The sequence below is a fragment of the Octopus sinensis genome, linkage group LG3, assembly GCF_006345805.1.
Source record: "Octopus sinensis linkage group LG3, ASM634580v1, whole genome shotgun sequence".
In the NCBI taxonomy this organism is placed as follows: domain Eukaryota; kingdom Metazoa; phylum Mollusca; class Cephalopoda; order Octopoda; family Octopodidae; genus Octopus; species Octopus sinensis.
This window is the reverse complement of record NC_042999.1, coordinates 35350590-35378542: the sequence shown is the minus strand read 5'-3', so window position 1 is coordinate 35378542 and position 27953 is coordinate 35350590. Positions and strand designations below refer to the sequence as shown.

General features: G+C 37.1%; 1 long non-coding RNA gene across 1 annotated transcript in view; it reads left to right on the top strand.

Moving 5' to 3' along the window:
- Positions 1-647: 647 nt before the first annotated feature.
- Positions 648-27953, top strand: part of LOC118762431 — a 63592-nt gene continuing 36286 nt past the window's right edge. Inside the window, exons 1-2 of the long non-coding RNA XR_004998180.1 lie at positions 648-992; positions 1838-2018. This is a non-coding gene — a long non-coding RNA (uncharacterized LOC118762431). The remainder of the gene's footprint in view (positions 993-1837; positions 2019-27953) is intronic.

The window sequence follows — 27953 nt, the reverse complement described above, 5'->3', positions numbered from 1 at the left end:
TTTCCCAAAGTCTGGTGCTATCAAAACTGGAGAACTCATGAGTATGGCTTTTACTTTCTCAAACGCGGCCTGACAATTGTCATTCCAAACAAATTTGACACTTTTTCCCAACAAATTAGTGAGAAGGGCCACAACATCAAAGAAATTTGGACAAAATTTTCTGTAATAACCAGTCACACCCAGGAATCTCATAAGTTCCTTTTTGTTTGACGGAACTGGGAATTTTGCAATAGCTTCTACCTTTGCTTTAACCGGTTGTACCTGGCCTTGACCAACAGCACACCCTAAAAACACCACATTTTCCTGGGTAAATTCACATTTCGCAAGATTTATAGTCAGTTTTTCCTGTGTAACTTTCTCAAAGAAGGCATGCATCCTCTTTAAATGTTCGTCCCACTCCATAGAATGGTCGATGGCGTCATCAATGTAGGTCTCGATACCCCGAATCCCTGAAGTGATGTTATTCATGAGGCGTTGAAAAGTGGCCGGGGCATTCTTCAGTTCAAATGGCATGACTTTATATTGGTATAGTCCATCTGGCGTAGCAAAAGCAGAAATCTTGGCACGTTCCGTTAAAGGAATTCGATAATGTCCCTTCAGTAAGTCAAACTTACATATTTGGCTTGACCGATTCTATCTATACTGTCATCAATTCTTGGATTGGAATATGAATCTGTCTTAGACAAAGAGTTCACACGCTTCAGGTCTGTACAACAGCGAAAAGTACCATCAAGCTTCGGTACTAGGATGCACGGCGAGCTCCACTCACTGTCACTTGGTTCAATGATGTCATTCTCCAACATGTAGTTGACCTTTTTTCGGAGATGTTCCAACTTGAGTGGGTTAAGTCGATGAGGATGTTGTTTAACAGGTCTTGAATCACCAACGTCAATATCATGACTAACTAAATCGGTACGACCAGGTACATCCGGAAATAACTGTACGTATTCACGAAGCAAATCTGACAATTAACATTGCTGTTCTGCAGTAAGGTGAGCTATCTTTTCATGAATATTTGCTAACACTTCAGAATTTTTCAACCTTGGGTTAGCCTTCTCAGCCAAATTATCAAATTTCAGATGCTCACATTCTTCTTTCAACTTGTCTGAATCATGATCAATAGCAAAGGCAATAGCAATGACTTGGTGGCACACTTTTAGACCTGTCATAATACTTTTTGATCATGTTCATGTGACAAAACCGGTTTTGTTTTCGACGGCCTGGAGTTTGAACATCTTTTTCACTAAATGGAGGCACAAGTCTAATATTTTTAGCTACATCAAAATCTTTCTGATCACGAGGAGTGTCCAACTTTCTACTCTGTAACTCAATTTCTTTCAATTTTAATTATTTTTGAATTTCCATTTCCTTTATTGCTTTTTGAAATTCTAATTCTAATTTCCTCTACTCAAACTCTTCTGTTTTCTCTGATTTCAACAATGACAAAACCAAATCTTCGAAAATTTCTTCATCAACCAAATGTTCTAAAACAACTTTGAAAATCTCTTTCTTTTTCATGACTGACTTAACCTCATCTAAATAATAATGTTTGGCCAATAACAACAATTCTGATTGTTTAAAAATCCTTAATTGCTCCACACTGGGAAACTCATTAAATTCTTCAACCTTAAGCTCCATATTTAAATACTGATTTCACAAGAAGAATTTTGAATGTTGATACAAAATTATACAGGTAATATATAATTATACAGGTAATATATACATTTCAGCAGTGGAATTTTTGTAGATAACTTTTGAATAATTCTCTGAAAAAATTTTTTTAAAAACTCAAATCGGTCAGTTCGTAGGTGAATAATAAAGTTGTTTTATAATGTAGGGATCCCGGACGAGCCCCCAATTTGTTACGATCAAGCAAATTCTTATGTATAAAAGGGGTGAACTTCTGAAGGCAACAACAGAAATTGTACAATCAGTGAATTAATATTCAAAGATGAAATTATGTAACAAAAGGTATACTACCCAAAGAATTTCATGTCCAGTCCTCGATTGTTTAAAAGGTAGGTGGTAAACGGTTCGATCCGTATGCAGCTCTCTCTCTCTCGTATTTTGTACTATCCACGCAGCGCCGTTGCTGTATTCTGAACTCTCCCCCGTTCGATTTTCCTTTTCTCTTTTTAACAGGAAGTAAACGAAATTACCTGTCTCGTTCGTTAACAGGAAATAAACGAGATTACATACCTACGTAATTTCAACTCTGCCAAAAACGTCGTTATATATCTCTCATCACAAACGCTTATCAATCCTTATTCAGAAAACCTTCTCTTCCTTCATTATATTTTGTAGTTATTTGCACTGATTATAGTGCAAAAAGATCTCAAATTTTATTTTGCTTTTCGCGGGAAGGAGAAAGTTTCTATCGAAGACGCGTATCGCCTTCACCTTCGAAATGCAGAGTAGATGAAACCATGGCGACTGAAGAAGAGGAATTTTCCTTGTGTTACTTGTCCTGTACTCTATTTTTTCGTTGTTTAAGAAAAATGTCCTGTTCTTTGTTTTGTGTTTATGTTTTCGGTTCTCATTGTGTTCGACGTTTTTTGGTGTCCTGTACCCATATATGTATGTATATATACATGTAGAGGTAGGTACATACATATATGTATGCATACATGCATATGTTTTATTTATTAATTTATTATATGACGGAACGCACGCATCCATTTCTAAGTAAGATTGTTCTTGATATTGATAATGATGCGCACTCTTAACCTTTCTCTCCCCCTCCCTTTTTCAGCCTTCATTCTTTCTGGTTTCCTTTTCTTCTACATTACTGTCTCTCTCTCTCTCTCTCTCTCTCTCTCATTCTTCATTCTTTCTGGTTTCTTCACAACCATTCCCTTTTTCTCTCTCCCTTATACTTGCTCCTCCTCCTCCCTCCCGTCGTTGAACGCGACGAGAGCTCTGCTACTGTCTTTCTGACCTGGTTTCCTTGAAGTGTAGACGGCATTTTCTGTTGCTCCTTCGCCGTTCTCAAAAATAGCGTTCGTATACTTTATCTCGTTCGGCTTAACAGCCGTTCTTGTCTTGTTATTCTCCTTGTCCTGTCTTTTACTGTTTATATTTTGTACTGTCGTTACTGTCTTGTTTTTGTTACCATTTTTACCCCTCCGCAAAAAGATCTCAAATTTTATTTTGCTCTTCCAGGGAAGGAAAGTTTCTATCGAAGATGCGTATCGCCTTCACCTTCGAAACGCAGAGTAGATGAAAACCATGGCGACTGAAGAAGGGGAATTTTCCTTGTGTTATTTGTCCTGTACTCTATTTTTTCGTTGTTTAAGAAAAATGTCCAGTTCTTGGTTTTGTGTTTATGTTTTCGTTTCTCATTGTGTTCGACGTTTTTTTGTGTCCTGTACCCATATATGTATGTATATATACATGTAGAGGTAGGTACGTACATATATGTATGTATATATGCATATGTTTTATTTATTAATTTATTATATATATATAGGGAGATGTACTCGCATAGCAAGTGATTTGATCTGAGATCGTGTGCTGAAACGAAAACAATTGCAGCGTGGAAGGTGTTTGTAAGCCATTTAAGAAACACACAAAAGCCGTTCGATTCACTTCAACATGCCGCAGCACGGATTTTTGTCAGTGAACAGGACGCGGATTTTAGCGACGAAAATATTTTGACAAATTAAACTTAAATGTTGAAGTGAATCGAACGGCTTTTGTGTGTTTCTTAAATGGCTTACAAACACCTTCCACGCTGCAATTGTTTATATTATATATATATATATATTATATATATATATATATATATATATATATATATATATATATATATATAATATATATATATACATACATACATACACACACACACGCACACATATATGCTTATATACATATATATAAATGTATATATAAGTGTATATATGCATACATATGTATATATATTGTATATATCATATATGTACATATATACGTATATATATATGCATGTATATATTTATATGTTTATATAGACATACAAATATAAAAATATATAATATTTACAATATAAAAATATATATATTTTGGTATATAGCTTTGAATTTGGTATATAACTTTTAATGAAGTAGTGCAAGAAAAAGTTATTCAAACACAACTTCTACGACAAAGCACACACGCGCGCGCGCAAATATATCAATTCGACACAGATGGGTTTAGCCGTTCTGTAAAATTGACCAGTGCTTTGTATCTACGATGAGACATCAAAACAACGGTAAATTTATAAACTAAACTACAATCCTCACAAATTGCACTGCGAGTGATACAAACTAGTGGCAGACGAGCGCGCGCATGTGTATGTGTGTGTTATGTGTGTGTGGGTATGTATGTATATGTATACATACATATACACACACACACACACACATATATATATATATATATATAAATACATATACACACAAGCATAAACACATGTATATAAACACTCATGTGTATCAATAGATACAAAAACATGTGTATGCATGTATATATGCATATCTATCTATCTATCTATCTATCTATCTATCTATCTATCTATCTATCTATCTATCTATCTATCTATCTATCTATCTATCTATGATGGACTCTCTCGTCGTGAATGACAAATGAGGGTTCAATAAAATAAAGCGGTAATCATGTTCTATGGACATTAATGTATCTCTTGAAGTCTGTTGGTGCCTTGCAAATCTTTTGACTAATGAAACAAGTTAAGGTATATATATATCCATATAAATCTATTGGAGCGCACATATGTATATATATCTATAGATACAAACACATATGTGGGTATGTATGTATATATACATACATACATACATACATATATATATATATATATATATATATATATATATATATACACATACACACACAAACACGCAAACACACATATATAGAGACATACAGAAATATATAGGTATAAATATATATTATTTATTTATTACATGGCTGACTATCATATGCAAATTATAGTACACTATCTAGATAGAGTATCACATATATATCAAGACAATTGTCAGTAGGATATATATATATATATATATATATAAAGTAATATTTGTAGCCACTTCAACATGGCTGTCTGTTCGAACAGGCAGCCATGTTGAAGTGGCAGATTAGAAACATTCCCTGCAGTTCGATATTTGGTCAAACTCCAGTGTTTGCCCCAAGCAAAAAAAAAAAAAAAGAAAAATAGTGCAATAAGTGTAAAACAACACGTACTAAGCAAATATGAAAAACATGCGCGCTGGCGAACGGGGGCGGGGGAGAGGACTCGGAAAATTCACATCGGGAATGTTCCGAGTCCTCTCACCACTTCCCCGTTCGTCGGCAAAATTTTCTTCGTATTCGTTTACTACACATTATTCTACATCTAGTATACTATTTTTTCCCCACTTTTTGTGACGGGGTGTGGGTGGTGTGCGAACTTGGATAATTCACACGATCCAGTAACCCCACTTCAACACCCGGTCACAAAAGGAAAATAAAAATAGTGTAATAGGTGTAAAACAACATGTAGTAAACAAATATGAAAAATAAATGCGCACTGGCGATCGGGGGGTGGGTGGTGGGGAGGACTCGGAAAATTCACATCGGGAATGTTACGAGTCCTTTTCAACCCCTGCCCCCCGTTCGCCAGCGCGCATTTTTTTCATATTCGTTTACTACATGTTTTACACCTATTACACTATTTTTTTTGGTCGGGTCAAACACTGGAGTTTGACCAGATATTTTATGTAAATACTCTCTTCGGAGCTTTGAAAAGTGTGTGAGAGCACAACAGCAAAGTTAGGTGCATCAAGGTCACTTTGGTTTACTCCATTTTCCATGGTAAAAAAATTCAGAGAGCTTACCACCAAAATTAACTCTAGCCTTCATATCATGATGCAAAGCCCTGATCATGTTTACAATTTTTTCTGGGCAACCTATTTTCCTTAGAATTAGCCACGGAGGATTTCGTTTAACAATATCAAATGCTTTGCTTAAATCAACAAAATAATGGTATAAGGAAAGAGTCTGTTTAATGCACTTTTCCTGAAAATGTCGGATAGTAAAGATACAATCAATTGCGCTTCTGGAGGGGCAAAAACCACATTGGGATTCAGATATCATATTTGGAACTATGAAGCTATTTAAATGTTCTAACATAATACGGGCAAGTACCTTTTCAACTACAGACAAAAGCAAAATCTCACGAAAATTACCACACAGATCCTTTGACCTCGATTTATAAGGAGACAAAAATGGCATCAATCCAGTTTTGAGGGACCTCCTCAGTTCTCCAACAATGACAAATTAATATATTTAAAAGTTCAAACAATTTATCATCCCCATATTTCAAGACCTCTGCACAGATTCCTGGAGACTTATTATTATTCAGCTTATTCACAACTAAATAAATGTCATTTATTTAGAGTTGGTTCAAATGCCATCTACTCTATAACTGGAAGCTGTTCGATTTTTTTCTATCACCCTCATGTCAACAGATGTAGGTCTATACAAAAGTGCATAAAAATGTTCTACCCAGCGCTTGTGAATAGAAGCGGTGATAGTCAAAAGCAAATGCCTATTTGCTGTTCTCACTGGAGCAATTGAAGAAGATTTGGGGCCACATACCTCCTTATCATAAGAGTACAAACCCTTGGCACCATTTCTATCAGCTGGTTCTTGTGATCCTTTTGCTCTATCATTCCACCATTTCTGTTTAATTTTCCTTTATAGCAGATAAGACTTTGCAGGCAGTTGTTTCCGCGAACCAGAATAAAATTTGATATATGCGGAGGGACCTGTACCCATATATGCATACCTATATACATACATATGTATGTATGTACACATGTGTGGTGTATATATGCATATATATATATATATATTATATATATATATATATATATATATATATATATAATTTATATTATTATTTGATTGAACGCCACGCATCCATTTCCAAGTAAGTTTTATCTTAATATTTTTGATGTGACTCTTTCCTTTACTGTTCCCCCATCTCTCTCTCCCTTTCTCTAATTCTTTTTACTCCCCTTCACCGTTTTCTATCTATCTGTCTGTCTGTCTGTTTGTCTCTCCATCTTCCTCCTTTACTCTTTCTCGTTTTCAATAATGTGTATGTTGAATGTCAGCTGAATTAGGACTGGGGTGCAGCTAATTAGCTGCAATAGAGACATCCTCTTGATAGGTTCACGTCATGTTATTCACTTCAAATCCAAACTTGTTCCCTATATGCTGTTAACTTTAGCAAGGCGGCGAGCTGGCAGAAACGTTAGCGCGCCGGGCGAAATGCTTAGCAGTATTTCGTCTGTGGTTACGTTCTGAGTTCAAATTCCGCCGAGGTCGACTTTGCCTTTCATCCTTTCGGGGTCGATAAATAAAGTACCAGTTTCGCACTGGGGTCGAAGTAATCGATTTAATGCGTTTGTCTGTCCTTGTTTGTGCCCTCTATGTTTAGCCCCTTGTGGGTAGTAAAGAAATATGTAAGCTGTTAACTTTAGTTACTTAATTCCTTAACTTTCGTATTACTCAGTCAAATATAATGCTTTTTTATTCATATTGTTTTTGAATATTCATATCTTATCTCGTAGCTTGGAGATTTAGATGATATGATTGTTTATTTTCAGAATGACATTGTACAGTAGGTGTGAGAGACCGGATCTGACTGTTTTGAAAATAAAACAGGTAAAATATTTGGGACAGATTATTTCTGGTTAAAATGCTAAAGGGTTAAATCAATGTTAATGTACGGATTAGACCCAAACTCATTTAGGGTGAACGCGTGTGTGTATGTGCGTGTATGCGTGTTAATGTATGTATGCTTGTGCGTGTTTGTGTTTATGTATATATGAAGTAGTGACATCTGATTGGGAAATATATAATAATTGTTTATATCCATATATATTCCCAATTATTCAATGGGTTCATTATGGGTTGTAAATCTATAACATATTTTCACGGAAAACGCAAAATCACTCTTTAGCCATTTACGCTCGATTGCATTTTCAAGAGCAACGGTTTTAACGTGAGATTTCTCGTCTGCAGTAAAATCATCGAGAGCTATTTTAATAATGTTCGACATTTGCATTGAAATGTTATTCGAGTCTTCAGGCACCGCGCAGCCGTTAGCAGTTTCTTGATAGAAATCACACACATTGATTCTTTTGGGAACTGATAAATATTGAATTAAAATTCTATAATCAAATATCTAAATCAAGTGCAGGAACATTGAAACAAATTATATTATTTTTATTATGCAATTAACTAATCGTCAAAGTCTCGAAGTTTTCATTGAATATTTCTAATATACCTTGAATAATATTTAAAATCTGCTTCTGGACTGGAGTTCAAATAGGTACTTTGTAGTCAAATAGTAGAAGTAAAATCAATAGAAATAATCATATAAGAGAACTACTGGTGATAATTGCCATTCTTCAATCATCTCCAGGTTACATTCATGGTTTGAGATGTAATTTCTATAAGGAAGAATACTGATGTAAAGCAAATAAGGTAAAATAATAGAAAATCACACAGTTTAACATACTTATCTTAGAATAAATTGCTGAACTAGTTTCACACATCAAAAGTTTCTTAGCGAATATGTTAGGACTGTTGCTGTTAAGTTTATAGAAATTATTTAGTGTTTAGAAATAGAAGTGATGGCTAGTGGCCTAGTGGTTAGGGGGCTGTTTGGTTCATTATCATAAGATCTTGGATCTAATTCCTGGACCAGGCAACCCGTTGTGGCTTTGAGTAAGATATTTCATTTCATGTTACTCTATTTTACTTAGATGTAATGAGTATTAGCTGAGTACCTAGCGGTCCCCTCTCTCTCCAGCTGCTACATCCTCGATGTTCGTAGGTTAGGTCCAAGGGTGCGTGAATCGAGAAGGTGTCTGTCATCTGGCGCTCAAAATGACTCCTACAACAATCAAGAAAAGCATGGAACATCCTTTCAAGTCATTCTCGCACGAAAATGATTGTTGAACATTCTTTTAAGAAGTGGAAGGAGAGAAGGATGGCTGAATTAGAAGAGCATCGTACTGTTACATTCTCTATATATCTAATAACGAACCCTATAATTCACACTCTGGAAAATGTATTTCTGTAAAATGTTGGGAGTGGGTAAAATTTCTGAGTCTTCCCCTCACCCCACCCCGTTTTCCGGACCCCAAATGGGGTTTTGTAGCATTCGGAATTCATTCAACGAAAAAAAAATGTCCAATGATTCAGGGATATGGGGGAGGGATCCGGTTTCCCACCACTCCCTTTTTTGCGAACCAAAATAAGGGATTTGAAGCATATTAGGTCAAGGTACTCGATTCCACGCAAAAAATCCGAGTTTTTTTTTTCTTAATGAAAATCTTGCGGGTGAAAAGATCAATGGGGTGGGGGATGAAATTTCCGAGGCTTCCACCTCATCCCACCCCCGTTTTCTGGACCCCCCAAAAGGTTTTGTAGCATATTAGGTCACCAGAATTCATTCAACGAAAATAAAAATTCCATGATTTTGGTAGGGGGAGGGATCCGGTTTCCCACCACTCCTTTTTTTCCGAACCAAAATAAAGGTTTTGCAGTATATTAGGAGGTCAGGGTACTTGATTCCACGCAAAAAATCCGAGTTTTTTCTTAGTGAAAATCGTAAGGGTGAAAGGATCAAAATTTACCGACGATTGCGGGTCGTCCTCTCCGGCAGAATATATTTCTATTAACTGAATATATTTTTATCAATGCAACACGCCAATACATTTTTATATATAAAAGACGAGACACACACAATCCCACGGTCACGCTGATTTGAATTATATAGTTATGTCTCATGTAAAGAAATCATAATTAACATATAGAATAGGTAAATGAGATACAATTTCATGAAACATTATGAATTTTGTCAGTTCCCCATGAATAATTATGGTATAAGCATTAGATAGCGTCTTATTAATGTCAACTTTAAAAAAATGATGAAAATAACAGACGGCTCTTGTCATATTTATGGAAAAATGCACGATAGTGGTTTCTTACTAACATATCATCAATTTAAAATAATTAGCGAAAGCGTGGTACACGTTATCAGACCGTACCGGCGAACGCGTACGGTTTAGTAACATGTAGCATGCTGTCGCTAAATATTGTAGGTGTCTATGTGGTCACGAATAGATAGGGACACAATTACGCTCCCATCCTTCACTCTTGACCAAACGACACAACCAAGATGAGAAAATTGCGGGGATAAAGAGCTGCACTGACACCCTGTGGGTACTCATTTACGTTTGTAGACTGGAGCAACGTGAAATGAAGTGACTTGGATAAGGTAACAACGCAGTTCAGAAATAAAAATCCACGACCTTTTGATCGGAAACAGAAAACCTATCCATTATGCTACATGCTTTCACTTTTATTTAGTAGGATTTAAATCAGGCAAAACACTTGTTAATTATACAACTCAATTAATTTTATAGCTGGCAGAATCATTATCAATCCGGACAAAATGCAGAGCGAAAATTTTTTTGGCTCTATGTTCCGAGTTCAAATCTTGCCGAGATCAACTTTGCCTTTTACCAGTTGAGAACTGAGGTCGCTCAGCTCAAAATTGTTGTGCCAAAGTTAGAATCATGTAGCTCAGTAGGCTGCAGTTTCTGATGATATATATTTACAGCTTAGTGTACTGGAGTTTAGAACCGCAAATGGTGAATGATTTCAAATAAGAATTCAACCTTTTAACCTCTGAGCAATTTTAACAAGTTCATAGTTAAAAGTACACTCAGTGTAATATGCCATCGTCTGAAGGATGGCCAAAAGCCCAGCTTTCTCGATAAGATGATCGCTTCAGAACCACTTGGTTCTGGATTCAGTATCATGTGCAGCATCTTGGGTGTTTGTTATATATGAATGAAAAATGTAAGCAACAGTGCTAAAAGGATATAGATTGTTGCTGTTTTGTGTGCACCCAATTAATGATTGTCACACACACACACACACACACACACCACACACACACACACAAACACATGATGGACTTCTTACAGTTTCCGTTTACCAATTTCACTCACAAAGCTTTGGTCAGCCCGAAGCTTTAGTAGAAGACACGTGTCAAAAGTGCCACGCAGTGGGACTGAACCCAGAACCATGTGGTTGGGAAGCAAGCTTCTTAGCACACAGTCACACCTGCGCCGACACACGCACACACACACACACACACACAACACACACACACACACACACACATACATATACACATTCGATTATTCTTTTATATGTTTCAGCCTTGATACTGCGGCCATGATGGGGGACACATATATGTATGTGTGTGTATGTATATATATATATATATATATGTATATATGTGTATATATGTGTATATATATGTATATATGTGTAAACATTCACACACACATACGCACACACATTTGATTAAGTATGCTTTTTATTCCGCTAAGCAATACTATAGAAAGTCTTGTTTAAAAAGTCACTACCGTACGGAGCCAGTCATAGATAATTAACCAGTTTTACTTGAGTAAGAAATTCGCGATTCTGATGTATATATCTTCTGTAAAGGTGTGAACGACGAAATAATACAAAAGGCATAAAATAGTGAATCTATCCTGAATCGTAATTTTGATTTACATTTGGTTAGATTACGTTGGATGCTGCACCCATGCATACACTTATAGACACACCTGGGCGCATCCGTTTACAAGACTTAGATATAGAACATAAATATGTATATATCGATGTGTATATGCATGCCTATGTGTGTCAAAATGGTTGTTAGATAAAACTGTGAAATATGTAAGAATTATTTTTAATTCAGTGTAGTTTTTAATTATAAAACTGTGAAATATGTAAGAATTATTTTTAATTCAGTGTAGTTTTTAGTTATTTTCAACACACCGAGATCTGAACGATAATTTTTACAGTATATCTATCAACAATCCTCATATAATAATTTCGTGAGCTAATTCACAGAAAATGTATATTGTGTGGTCTCATGATAATTAGTTTATGAATTTGTAAGTTGTCTAGACACTACGTGGTATGCATGAAATACTGTCTCATTTATGATTTATGTACTAAACAACTGTTATGGAGGAACCATGACTGAATGTACAAAAACAAGAAATTTGATATGCGTTATTCTAATTGATCAGAATTATCATAATAAGTGAGTTGTCTGGCTGCAGTTAATGTTATTCGTTTGTTAAATACTGGACAGGAGCGTTGGAACTGCGGTTGAAATAAAGAGTTCCCGAGTTTAAAACTCCATCTTGAACATATTAACATATATATTTCATTTGATGATGGACAGAGATTAAACTATTCGAAACATAGTTTTCCAATAAATATATAGGAAATAAAATGGTCAAAATTGAAACCAATGTTTCCAAACGATTTATATTTAGTTTCTACGACAGATATCTGATGCATTTATTGTAGATCCCTGAAGGTAAATAGGAAAGTAAAAGAAAAGACAATGATAAACACGGCCAAGAGAGAATATTCAGAATTTACTAATGATATACTATACAAAATGCAGCAGTTCTATTCTTTTTCCTTTGATACAGTGTAGAGCACTAAAAGCGACTTTTGTTATTCTATTTACCTTTTGTCCAAAGTTAGTTCCTGATTATAAAGACGTCTTGCCATTGTCTACCTCCTACAAAAAGTTACTACATAACAAAGATGCATTGTACAGTATGATTCAAATCTAATAGGATAACACTCGCCCAGTTTAGCAATTATCAATGGAGAATTAATAACTGAGTTTTAATAATGACACATACAACATGATGGCCCCTTATGGGAAATTAATTTATAAAGCAACGGCGATTATTAAGTGATATTTCTCATTTTATTAACAAGAAAAGCCAGAAGAAACAAATGGCTATGGCAAAGTTTTTGCAATTTGCTCATCGCTTTGTGTTTTACCAACTCTGACAGACACCGAATAGCTTTTAGCACCGTATAAATTCTCGTTAACACTAAGTGTTTCTTATAAATTTTTTATAAGCCAACATTAAAGCAGAAAACAACAGAATAATCAAAGCTAAAGAAAAAGAATATCTGATTTGTACATATTTGGCATGTTAACCTATTTCAGCTTCAGCAAATGTTATGTATGACCAGTAATTCCTAGTTCAAAGAAACTAATTTCCAGTCACAGCCCACAACAGAAAAACGTCTTATAGTGTTATCCATGATATTCTCGATTCAACGTATGTTATTCAAAATGGCCGTTCTCTCCCTGATCATCAAATGCGCATGCCCTTTATATGAATGGAAGTCACTCAAATCAGCACAATTTGCTTAACATTCACTCCCTCCTAGAAAAAAAAAAATTTTTTGATTAAAAAAAATTTTTTATAGATCAAGCCTTTCCGGGGCTTTCCGAATTCTTTGAGATTGACGAAGTTGAAGGGATTCCTCTTGTTTCAGAAGGTTATCTCTAGGAGGTGAAGACATTTCAGCCAGATCTTTGTCTGGCTCTTGAGGGTCACAAATGTCTGGGTTAAGTCATCAGTTGGGTTAGTTTTTCCTGGTGATGCCAATAGTTTCGTAGATACTGTGTTTTCGCGATCGTCTGGATAATGAACGTGAGAGCATTGGGGGTTGGCTTCGATTAAATCAACTTGGTCAAAGATACGGTCATACTCGCTAGTGCGATTGTTCCTTTGCACTAGCACAGGTCCTGGGCTGAGAAGCCATGATGACATAGACGTTCCCGTAGCTGAATGTCTTTGATAGTTAAAGGCGCAGGAGTGGTTGTGTGGTAAGTAGCTTCTTACCAGACAGACGTGCTGTTTTTTGCTCCGGCAAATGTCACGTGTTAACGTGAATTATTGAACATTTTACGGCAACAGGTAGGACATTTTGGATATTTTTGGAAGCATAGTGAGGTTTATTGCTTGCCGTTAATATTTTTTAGCATTAATGTTAATTAGTGTTAACACTTTTCTGCGCGTAATAAGCTTCACTTTGCTTCGGATGTATTTGTTCTGCTTGTTGGCGTATTTATTGTCTCACCTTTTAGTGAGAATTGTGTATTTTGAAGAGGCATAGCCCCTCCTCAAAAATTAATTTGTTCGCTTGGATTTACCACGGAGAACCAATTGTGCTTGGACTTACCACGGAGAACCAATTGTGCTTGGATTTACCACGGAGAACCAATTGTGCTTGGATTTACCACGGAGAACCAAGTGTGCTGCAACTAGGAGTACCCTGTTTCGTGAGGATTACCAGTTGCAGAACTGTGTTGCCATTATTTGAACTGTCTTCCTTCGTCCTTTTCTCTGTTCTGTCTTTCTGTTCTGTCATTGTGTTTTTTTCTTATTGGACTTTGAACTTTTAGTTGAACTTTTTTTCAAAATCATGGCAACAAAAGAAACCACTGCTTTGGAATGGGAGGTTGTCCCACCCAAGCAGTGGATTGAAAGTCTTGACCTATTCTAGGTCGCGTGGAGCTATCGCCCTCTTCGACAGGAGCACCATAGAGAAAGAGTTGGGGGACCACCTACCAACGATAAAGTTTATTTCTCGGGGGAGTAAATTTGCAACGGTGTGGTTGCTGTTTGGTACCCCCGAGGAAGCTAGCAGATTTGCTAGCGAGCCACTGGAGGGAGAGGAAATTTTGTTCCTCCCCTCGTATTGTGGCAGAAAAGTAAAAAGAGCCTGGGTTGTGGGCTGCCCCCGGGCACGGAGGCGGAATGGATCGAGAAGACCATCCGGCGAGGCCTGGGGGATAGCGGACCCAGGCTACTGAGTGTGAAAATGGCTCCCGCGGTCGCCTGGGAGGGGTCAAAGGCAACTTTGACCCTGTGGACACCGGTGGCCGTGGGAGAAATGAAATTCCCGGACTTCCTGAGAATGGCTGGGCACAGGTACCCGGTGAAACTCGAGGGACGCCCCCCCAAGTGTCACCTGTGCCTGAAGCCCGGACATATCAAGAGGAATTGTCCCGGGGGCCGTGGTGGTGCCCCGGAGCATGAAGGGGAAAAGGCGCCCGCCGCCCCCTCATTGGGGGGAGACGGTGGAAGTCGTGGAGGAGGTTGCCTCCACGAAAAGAAAGAGACAGGCGAGCAACAATGGCTGCTCGCCAAAGAACGCTCAGGTGGCGGAGGGGGATAGCGATCCCCCGTGTCTGGTGACGGAGTCCCCTGGGTCAGCAGTCTCCCCCAAAAGAAGGAGGAAAAAGAAAGAAAGGTCGGGCGGCTGATATCCATGAGCCGCAGACGTTGGCGGGAACTGTGCCGCCAACGAAAGAACTGAACGTATTGGTCCTCTTCTATAGAGGAGGAGAAATTGAAAAAAAAATGATGGAAGAGTACCACAAGGGAGCTCCTTTAGCCTTCACACAGGACCCCGAATGGCCTCCGCAGATAGCTGTGGAGGCCGTGGCGTTCGACGTGACGCTTGGGCTAAAGGAGCTCAATGAAGATTATAGCTTGGTCCCGGGCGACGCGAACTCGGAACTTGATTACGTTCTGAGGGAGGCGTGTATGATGGTGGAGGGCGCGGGCACAAACTATTTCGAGGACGATATGTAATTATTGAACTGTTAGTATTAATAATGGACTGCTAAGTCCAAAAATTGGAAAATTGAAAGAGGTTTAATACCTCGTTTTGCATTTTTATTAATAATGGACTGCTAAGTCCAAAAATTGGAAAAATTGTAAGAGGTTTAATACCTCGTTTTGTGTTTATCTTTAAAAAGAACAATGTTTTAGAGAAGCGAAAGTCGGAGGGCGCTTTTTGTCTTCTCCCATCCTTATCATCTGTCTTTCATTATCATTCACTTCATTAATGTCCTCGTCCAGCCCGCAAAGCTAACTTAATCTGTGTACTGCCTTTATGGCAAATGTTTTGAAATAAAGTAGCTTGCTAACCAACCACATGGTTCCGGGTTCAGTCCCACTGCGTGGCATCTTGGGCAAAGTGTCTTCTGCTATAGCCCCGGGCCGACCAATGCCTTGTGAGTGGATTTGGTCGACGGAAACTGAAAGAAGCCTGTCGTATATATATATATAGATATATATATATATATATATATATATTATATATATATATATATATATGTGTGTGTGTGTGTGTGTGTATGTGTGTGTTTGTGTGTCTGTGTTTGTCCCCCTAGCATTGCTTGACAACCGATGCTGGTGTGTTTACGTCCCCGTCACTTAGCGGTTCGGCAAAAAAGAGACCGATATAGAATAAGTACTGGGCTTACAAAGAATAAGTCCTGGGGTCGATTTGCTCGACTAAAGGCGATGCTACAGCATGGCCGCAGTCAAATGACTGAAACAAGTAAAAGAGAAAGAGAATAAAAGAGAATAAAGATGTTCACGAGGAGTGGCGTTGGTGGAGTACAAAGTAGAGATCTGATTGAATGTAGCGCGTCTGGAAGAACTGTTTTCCATGAAGATACTGGAAGGGCACGAGTTTTCAAAGAGAGCAGTACTAATTTCCAAATAATACCATTATATCTTTCTACTTGACTGTTCCCTACTTGTTTTCCTACTTGTTGCAATGCCCTTACTAAGGAGCCATTCTCTCAATTTTGTAGACATAAAGCCAGTTCCACGATCGGAATGTACATAACTGGGAATACCGAAAACTGAAAACTAGTTTGTAAAACATCTTATTACAGTCTGAGCTGATGTGTCAGATACTGGATAACCAAACGGAAACCAAGAGTATTCGTCAACGATTGTTAGAAGGTAAGGATGCTTCGTGGAAGGAATCCGGCCTTTGGAATCGATTGAAATTTGCTCGAATGGCTGTGTGGTCTTAATTAATTTAACTAAGTTTGGTTTAAATATAGTGGCTTCACTTCTTGACATATAGAGCAATTTCTACAAATTTGTTTCACGTTCTCCAACGAATATGGAAGATTTCTACTGCGGACGAATTGATGAAGGTGTATTACACTAGGATGGCACAGTGCTGCATGTAACTCATAAAATGAATGTGAATTGATTGCTGAAGAGCGTACCCTAGTGAATGCAACCGGAGCGATGTTACTAGATCCTGGGCGATAGTGAATACCATATGTGTATAGAGATAACGCAATGCGCCATCTCAAAATTTTATCATTTTAAATTTTGCTCGTCGCTTTATAATTATACATGAATGCAACAGAACGTTGATCAGTAATTAACGTGAAATGTCTACCTAGAAGAAAGTGTCTCCTATGATGAATTGATTCGATAATTGCTTGGGCTTCCTTATCAACAGAGGAGTGGTACTGTTCGCTACCTTTTAGCGAGCGAGAATGGAATGCGACTGGTCTTCCACCTTGATTTAGTGTTGCAGATATAGCAAAGTCCAAAGCATCCATCTCAACAGTAAATAGAATACTATTTGAATGGCAGCATTAGCTAGTTCTATCTTCAATGACTCAAATACTTTTACTTGTTGGCTGTTTAGAGGAAATTTTGATACGTTATTTAGAGGATATATTTTGTCAGGATAATCTAAAACCATAAGATTGCACATATTAACTACCTCTTCTTAAAACAGAAGATACATAGATGTACGTGTCATTCCCAGAATATAAAGAAACGCCCGCTACAAACCATAACATTTGAGACTATATTTTAATAGTTAACTCGATATCAGTCATCTCAGTTCATATTTTGTCCAAGTGATTCATTTTATTCTCAGGTTATGTAGTTCTTAGGTTATGTAGTTGTGACATATTATCTTTCTAGGATCATTTATAAAGTTATCAGTGATCAAATAAAAATTGTAAGTCGAAAATTTTGCTACCTCATGAAATGAGTTTAGATTTAACAGTTTTGTGTGTCATCAAATGTTTCAATATGATTTTAGATCAAGTCACTTGCTTGACAAATACAACTTCGGAATTTCAATTTATCAGATATTTTAAAATCCAGAGGAATGGACGCAATGAAGACTCTAAAAAATTTAGTTTGTGTTTTGAACTCAAAGATATCACTCGACTGTTGATTATACTTCTCTGACTGTTGGTTACGAATCAACACATTTGATTGGACTAATTTTTGTTCATATTAAGCAACTCAGATCAGGATAGTCAACAACATCTCACATTGTTGCACTTATAGAGGGAGTTAAGAGCTATAACAGGAAGGCTATCATTATCTATGTAGACTTTAAAAAGGCTTTTGATGCAGTACACAGAGGAATGATGATGAAGACACTTAAAGCATATGATATTCCACCAAGAATTCTGAGAGCAATAAATAAGCGGTATGAGAACACCAGAGCGAAAGTGATCACTCCTGTTGGAGAGATGGAATATTTTGAAGTCAGTGCCGGAGTATTAGAAGGCGACACACTAGCACCTTATCTCTTCGCCATTGTTCTGAACTATGTAATGTGTAGATTGTACGAGGGCAAAGAAATAGATGGCATCAAGCAGTAACAGTAACTGAGCTAGGTTATGTTGATGACCTGGCATTACTAACAGAGAGGACAGATCAGGTACTGGAGGTGTTGAGCAGATTAGAGCAGGAATCAGGAAAGGTAGGAGTGTACTGTAATGCAAACAAAACAGAGCTGAATGTATTCAGTCACGAAATGTCTGTCAGTGAAAGTGAGAGACGGTAAGTCGCTCAAGGTAGTTGAAAATTTCAAATACCTTGGTGCGTGGACACAAAGTACTGAAAAAGACGTAGCAAGGAAAGCTCTTGCCTGGAGTGCATTCCATAAATTGAGAAAGGTATGGAGTTCAAAGTTAGCAAGGGAATTGAAAGTGAGGTTGTTTCTAACAACAGTAGAGTCTGTTCTATACGGGGCTGAAACATGGACGCTCACTAAAGCATTGAAGAGGCAGTTGGATGGTTGTTATGCAAGGGTGCTTAGAACGGCACTCAATGTCTCCTAGAAGAGTCATACAATAAACGCCGACTTATACCAGGGACTACCAAAAGTAGCATTGAAGATACAGCATAGAAGAATGAGGCTAGGTGGACACTGCATCAGACACACCGGTGAAAATTGCTAACAAGCTAGTGCTCTGGCAACCAGCAGAAGGAAGAACCAAGGAAGATATTGGTATGGAAGGGGTACAGGAGCTGAGGACCATTACGGAAGAAGGGGAAAACGTGTGGAAACTGTCTTGGGGCGTCCTATGGAACGACCTAGATGAAATAGCTGAGATGATTTATAAAGTGAGCAATATGATGTAGAGCTTGTTCTCGAACCTCCGTTTATAGAGGAACACAGTTTTGCATTCTCTATAAGGATTAATAAGGCTGTATGTACATCCACTATAGAATTAGAGAAGATATTGAGAATATAACAGTGATAGTATTTATTTCCACAAATTGACTTTCTTAGTTTTGATTTTTGTTTTGCTTTTATACCTCAGATACAACAAATGTAGTTTCTCATTGTAAATGTTTTTAATTTCGATTTTTTAAAACAGAAAACTATGTACTGAACAAATGAGTAGAAGGACATCATGATTAATAACACCTACTTTGGCAGCTCAAATAAATACAATAACAATGCAAACAACAATAACAATGCAAACAACAATAATAATGGTCAACAACAAGAACAATGTGAACATTTACAATTATGGCGTCAATAATTAATTAATGGGCAGAATTGACAAAATGAAGAAAAAATGACTAAAGCTAACTATCAATTACTTTAAAAATTGCTATTTATTAGCAGGTTTTATATGGAATTATTATTGTCTCATTTTTGTTAAAGGAATTTACAACATCAACTGCAGCAGCAGCAGCAACAACTACAACCGTTTATTTGCCACAGGGGCATCGACGAATGAGCATTACAAGAACAGGCTACAATTTGTGTTGGTGTTTACATTAAAACAATAAAAGAAAAAGAAAAGGGGAGTGGGGATGAGGAATATATGAGATGAACAAATATACATTAGTATACAAAACTATGTGACAGCATAGATGAAGCAGTCCTTTTAATGCAAAAGAGCCTCCAACTAAGATCAGGCAAGGAACCCCACAGATTCAAGATCACCCTGACCACCAAATGTACGAGCTCTCAGCCAAATGTTGTTCTCTAATCTACAGGTGCGTATTTAGAATTCATCAATTCATTCTAACCATGTTCACTACATTCACCCACCTGACAAATTCACTGGAGGAGAGCTCTTCCCTCTCTGCCCTGACTTTCCTTTTGAAGTGGGACTTGAAAAAGTCGCAGAGGTCTTGATCGAATAAAAGTGTCTGTCCTTAATCCTTTCAGCCTCGACTAAAACAGAAATCTTCATGCTGTAGCTAGCAGACAGAGGAGCATTGTCTTCTCAGCTGTTTTAAAAGAGGGCGGGGGTCAAACTTCATGATTGATTCATCTAATAATAGGATCCATCCTACACACAACAACAGTTATCAGTAATGCTCGGACAATAGTTGCCAGTAATGCTCGGACATTGTACGATTGCATGCAGCACTTTCCGTCGTTCTGCGCACATCTCGGATAGTCTCACTCGATGGTACTTCCGTGCCTGTAGGCTTTATCTTGAACCAGTAGTCCTCCATCCGGAGTTATGCATCATATTTGTGAAAGGATTTTGGTGTTTGAAAAACCTATCCTAATTCGGTGTGAATTGATAATGGAAAAAATCTGGAATTTTTTGGAAAATTCTTATCTATAGCTTCACGAAACTGATAAGGGAGGTTGAATTTGATCTGCTTACGAAATGGAATGATCAACCAAATTGTTTTACTAAAACCCACCTAGTTGTTTGGGTAATTATCTTTAAAAGTCCTAGACTTATTTTTATTACGTATAAAAGGAAATAAGGAACAGTTATCTCCCTTACGCTGCAAAAATACATTTTCGATTTATTTTTATTATTCGAACAAAAATTTATATTGTTATTACCGTTATAATGTGTTTTCAGGTCCTGATTAATAGAAGCATAATTAATGTTAATAGGGTTAATATACGTTATTTTTTCTTTATAGCCTTCTCTAAGTAAGGCAAAGTTATACAAATCGGCTTTATCGTTAAAGATATCAACATTAGCAGACAATCTAGAAAGTCTAAGTGAAATATTTCTTACTAAGTTTCTTGTAATAGTCTTAGGATGATAAGTGAAAAAGCTAATATATTTAAAATTAGTTGAGGGTTTATAGTATTGGAAATATGAATCATTATATAAGTTAAGGGTAATATCTAAAAGGTTGTCTTTAGTTATATCATCGAAAGTAGTATGATACGTTACTATGCTTGTCTGAAGATCTTTATATTTTGGGAAAGAATTATAAGTATTTATTAACTAATGTGTGGCGGCGCAATGTCCCAGTGGTTAGGGCAGCGGACTCGCGATCGCAGGATCGCGGTTTCGATTCCAAGACCGGGCGTTGTGAGTGTTTATTGAGCGAAAACACCTAAAAGCTTCACGACGCTCCGGCAGGGGGTGGTGATCCCTGCTGTACTCTTTCACCACTCTTTCTCCCACTCTTTCTTCTGTTGGCCTGCTCGCTTAGCCAGCGGGGTGGCGTCATTCGAAGGCTAAAACAATGCGAACGCATTGTGACCAGCGATGTGTAACAACATCTGATTGTCTGGTCGGTCACGTGATCACGTGATGTGATTAACTAATGTAACAATATTTATAAAAGTTATAAAGGAGCTGAATATTGCAACTTGCTGAAACAATTTCAAAATCGTTTACTTGTAAATGTATATATTTAAAATAGGACATAATATTAGAGGAGTTAGTTTCTTATTAATTGATGTTAAACATCTTAATTTTGAGTATTGATTTTATTAATTTCCTGTTCTGACGAAAACATAACTATACGAAACGAAGGAGGAAATGTCTAAATCATTTATCTTTTAGCTGTCTGCCATCTGCTTCAGGTCAACAATAGATCTTTTCGCTGAAAATTTGAATTAGCAATAATTAATATTTTCACAAATATAATTGATTCTTCTTGGTGAGGTGTGGAACGATGAAATATTTTTCGATCCTCATGATTCCTTTTTGTTCTTTTGTTTTTATTTTGTTCTTTCATAGTCTGATAATTGTTTGCGCATGTCCGTGGCTAAGGGGGTGCACTGGACGGCACTGCCCCCCTCACTACTCAGTGGTGCAGCTCAGATTTACTCCATTATAGTGACTCCACATTAGCATTATTACAAGTTAGTGCCCACCCAGAATATTCTGAAGCACCACCAGGCACCAAAGTCAGGCGACGGGTGTGTTTGAGCAGCAGTACAGCATTGCATCCCTCATAAAAAATTTCCACAACGGATTTCCCACCATTTTGCATATAGTCTACTGTTGATTCATCATTTGTAACGGCAATGCCTCTCTGTGATTCGAATTTAGAATATAACTTCAACAAATCACTAAAAATATCGAGCTTTATCCAACTTTCGTTCTCTTCATCAACATCATCCTCTTCATCCGAATCTTTCCCCTCCAAAAAACACAATATTCAAATGTTACCAATATATCTTTAGTCTTTTACTTGCTTCAGACTACGGCCATGCTCTTAGTAAATATAAAACGAATATTTAATTAAATCTAAATATATATATAAAGCAAATATATGCACAGATATTTGTTTTATATAAAATAACAGCTAAAATATTTAAGCACCTGTCCTTATTCCATTATTTCTCACTGCAGTGGATTTTTTAAACTATAGTATTATACCCATAATTTAAATTTTCCGTTAATTTACATAAAACTGAACGACACAAATACGTTCATATACGATCGATATAATATATATGTAGAAAAGATGAAACTAGATCAATTATTTGGTTAAGTAATAATCAATCTAATTAAATTGAAGGATGAAACTTATAAATAGTGAGTATTCTACGAGACGATGAATTGGAATATATTAAGAATGAATATACAAGTCCTTGTTTCGAATCTCGCTGATCACCGTACAAATGACGATTTATTATCGGTTGGCAGATATCAGTATGGATCAACGAACAGCCTGTTCACTGAAATTACAACTTCTAGCTGATACAACATATCGAAACACCGGTGTACTAGAATCCTTTTCTTCAATGAATCAAGTGTGTTATGAACTCATAGGTGTCGTAAACGAAAAGCTGTATTCTTGTGACAGTGATTAACATATTTGCGTTCGAATCTGTCGGAACGTATTAAGAATAAATATGCAAGTCGTCGTAAACTCAGTGAATATATTCACAGTTATATTATGTAATAAGGGGTAAGTTTCTTGGCCAAATAGTGTCGAAATCAAATGAAAGTGTACAGAGGCGACACAAAACTTGTACGTATGAGGCTCAAATTTATCTAAAACATCGTGGTGTAGTAAGGTCCACCATGTCGCGCATGTGCCTGGTATACCCTTATAAGGTGGGTAATCATAATGGGTACATTGACTTCGTATATTGTACCCTAGCGTCACTTACATGCTACGCGCTTCCCTCTCATTCAATAATAATAATAATAGTCTTTGCTATAGACACAAGGCCTGAAATTTGGTGGGATGGGGATAGCTAATTACATCGACCCCAGTACTCAACTGGTACTTATTTTATCGAATCCGAAAGGATGAAAGGCAAAGTCAACCTCGATGGAATATGGACTCAGAACGTAAAGACGGACGAAATGCTGCTAAGAACTTTGTCCGGTGCGCCAACGATTCTGCCAGCTCGCCGTCTTAATAATAATAATAATAATAATAATAATAATAATAATAATAATAATAATAATAATAATGATCGTAGGAGCACTAGGAATGATCAAGAAGGGAACCGAAAATTATATGAGAATGATCCCTGGCTTACCATCCCTGCAAGACGTGCAAAAGATTGTCTTAACTGGTACATCACACGTATTGAGAAGAGCATTGTCGATGTGAGAACTATTACTACCCATGTATTTTAATTTAACTTAAAAAAAAAATGAACGAACTATTGAGTCTAGTTTAATGGCCTACCAATGTATACTATGAGTTTCTTTGCCCTAGGAGTCGGGAAGACACTCGGCAAGAAATGGAAGCAAATTTGAAAGAAGAAAAAATAAATAATGATAAGTGATTGGTAGCACGAGGACTGAGAAAATTATAACGAAGTTGTTAAGAAAGATATGTAAGTTAATGCGCCACTATTAAAAAAGGAAAGGATGTGTTCATTCAGGAATCATTGGAATAAGATTCATTTGTGATTATATTGATTTCTGAGGACATCCTACTTTTATAATAGACACAGTAACATTTGTTATTGCTATCGCTCAGAAACTGAAGTTTAGATTTTGATAAATATTTGTGAGAACTACTTCAACGACTTACATCGAGTTGATTCAATTAGATTCCATTACAGAAATTGTAATGAATATAATTTCAATGACAGATGCTGTCGTCAACACCTGCTTTAAGATGTATTAGTTTCACTCAGCACTTTATCTACCATAATTTTATCAACTGTTATCCCTGTAATCTATCCAACAGAAAGTAATAACTTCTTACAACCTATACGACAAAGAGTAATAATAATAATAATGATGATCTTTTCTTTATTAACCACAAGAGTTCGAAGGCGTATAAAAAATACACAACTTTCACAAGAGGTACAAAGAAATGAAAATGTGAAGTTTGAAAAACAACGTTTACAAATTAGAAGGAAAGGGCGAGATACATTATACAATATATGTAGAAGGACATATTATTATTATTATTATTATTATTATTATTATTATTATTATTATTATTATTATTATTATTATTATTATTATTTGATGAAAACTCACAGCTTCTTTTGCTGGGTATGATGAAAAGTGTCAGCTGTTCACGACCAACAGACAAAGGTGGCACTTGTTTACTGGTCATGCTTCAAGAACCTTGCGAAGAATTCTTGTAGTTTCAAGTAATACTGATTTCTGTAGGTGTTCTACCTTTACCCACGCACCGATTTTTTAAACCATGTTGGTAGTTGAGTGCTGATACTTCCAAGTGTACCAATTACTATTGGTATCATCTCTACTTTCCTCATTGACCACAACCTTCGTAATTCCTTCTTCGAATCGTCATAGCTGTTTATTTTTTCTTCTTCTTTCACGTTGATCCTGTTGTCACTGGGCCATGCTATGTCGATTATCATTCATGCTCTTTCTTTTTTATTCACCACAACAATGTCCGTCTTCCGACGTCTGGTCAGGTGACTGCACTTGATCATTGCATCCCACAAAATTTTGCAATCCTCATTCTCGGTGACTCCTTCGGGGGTTTGCTCATACCACATCTTTGCTCTTTGTAAGCCGTGATTTTCATAGAGCTCCCAATGGTTCATTCTAGTCAGATTGTCACGACGTCTTTTGTATTCGCGTTGTGCCAATTTCGAGCATTCCCTAACGATGTGCCAATACCTATTTCTTTATTACACACAAGGGCTAAACAAAGAGGGACAAACAAGGACAGACATAGGTATTAAGTCGATTACATCGACCTCAGTGCGTAACTGGTACTTAATTTATCGACCCCGAAAGAATGAAAGGCAAAGTCGACCTCAGCGGAATTTGAACTCCCAACGTAACGCAGACGAAATACCGCTAAGCATTTCGCCCGACGTGCTAACGTTTCTGCCAGTTCGATGTGCCAATACCATTTCACTCCTCCCACCACACGTTCTGCATTTTTCGCTGTCGATAGTGTTGTCTATTCTGTACTTCAGATAGTTGTTCTTGAGCTGCGCATATAAGTGCTTCTGTCTCTATCTTCAGGTCACTCCTCCTGCTCGATAGACACCGGTCCTTTGTATCTGTCTTGCCGTTCACATGTCTTACAAACTGATCGTAGTTTCTTCTTCTTCTTCTTCTTCTTCTTCTTCTTCTTCTTCTTCTTCTTCTTCTTCTTCTTCTTCTTCTTCTTCTTCTTCTTCTTCTTCTTCTTCTTCTTCTTCTACTACTACTACTACTACTACTACTACTACTACTACTACTACTACTACTACTACTACTACTACTACTACTATTATTATTATTATTATATTATTATTATTATTATTATTATTATTATTATTATTATTATTATTATTATTATTTGATGAAAACTCACAGCTTCTTTTGCTGGGTATGATGAAAAGTGTCAGCTGTTCACGACCAACAGACAAAGGTGGCACTTGTTTACTGGTCATGCTTCAAGAACCTTGCGAAGAATTCTTGTAGTTTCAAGTGATACTGATTTCTGTAGGTGTTCTACCTTTACCCATGCACCGATTTTTTTAACCATGTTGGTAGTTGAGTGCTGATACTTCCAAGTGTACCAATTACTATTGGTATCATCTCTACTTTCCTCATTGACCACAACCTTCGTAATTCCTTCTTCGAATCGTCATAGCTGTTTATTTTTTCTTCTTCTTTCACGTTGATCCTGTTGTCACTGGGCCATGCTATGTCGATTATCATTCATGCTCTTTCTTTTTTATTCACCACAACAATGTCCGTCTTCCGACGTCTGGTCAGGTGACTGCACTTGATCATTGCATCCCACAAAATTTTGCAATCCTCATTCTCGGTGACTCCTTCGGGGGTTTGCTCATACCACATCTTGCTCTTTGTAAGCCGTGATTTTCATAGAGCTCCAATGGTTCATTCTAGTCAGATTGTCACGACGTCTTTTGTATTCGCGTTGTGCCAATTTCGAGCATTCCCTAACGATGTGCCAATACCTATTTCTTTATTACACACAAGGGCTAAACAAAGAGGGGACAAACAAGGACAGACATAGGTATTAAGTCGATTACATCGACCCCCAGTGCGTAACTGGTACTTAATTTATCGACCCCGAAAGGATGAAAGGCAAAGTCGACCTCAGCGGAATTTGAACTCCCAACGTAACGCAGACGAAATACCGCTAAGCATTTCGCCCGACGTGCTAACGTTTCTGCCAGTTCGATGTGCCAATACCATTTCACTCCTCCCACCACACGTGCTGCATTTTTCGCTGTCGATAGTGTTGTCTATTCTGTACTTCAGATAGTTGTTCTTGAGCTGCGCATATAAGTGCTTCTGTCTCTATCTTCAGGTCACTCCTCCTGCTCGATAGACACCGGTCCTTTGTATCTGTCTTGCCGTTCACATGTCTTACAAACTGATCGTAGTTTCTTCTTCTTCTTCTTCTTCTTCTTCTTCTTCTTCTTCTTCTTCTTCTTCTTCTTCTTCTTCTTCTTCTTCTTCTTCTTCTTCTTCTTCTTCTTCTTCTTCTTCTACTACTACTACTACTACTACTACACTACTACTACTACTACTACTACTACTACTACTACTACTACTACTACTACTACTATTATTATTATTATTATTATTATTATTATTATTATTTTTCGTCTTCTTTCAAATTTGCTTCCATTTCTTGCCGGGTGTCTTCCCGACTCCTAGGGCAAAGAAACTCATAGTATACATTGGTAGGCCATTAAACCAAACTCAGTAGTTCGTTCATTTTTTTTTTTTTTTTTTTTAAGTTAAATTAAAATACATGAGCAGCAACAGTTCTCACATCGACAATTCTCTTCTCAATACGTGTGATGTACCAGTTAAGACAATCTTTTGCACTTCTTGCAGGGATGGTAAGCCAGGGATCATTCTCATATAATTTTCGGTTCCCTTCTTGATCATTCCTAGTGCTCCTACGATCACTGGTATTGTAACCGCCTTGAGATGCCACATTTTCTCAATTTCAATGAGTAGGTCCTTATATTTCTGAGCTTGTCAAACTCTTTCGCTGAGATATTATGATCACAGGGGATGCTCATGTCGATCAATAAGCAAACTTTATTGCTTTGGTCTTTCACAACAATATCTGGTTTATTGGCCTTGATGGTTCGGTCTGTATGTACTGGAAAGTCCCACAGAATGGTTACATTTTCTCCTTCAGTTACAGCCTCAGGGTGGTGATTATACCACTTGTCGGCAGTTTTGATATTGTAATGCCGACTAATTAGCCAGTGGAGATATTGGCCAACTCTGTCATGTCTTAATTTATACTCCACTG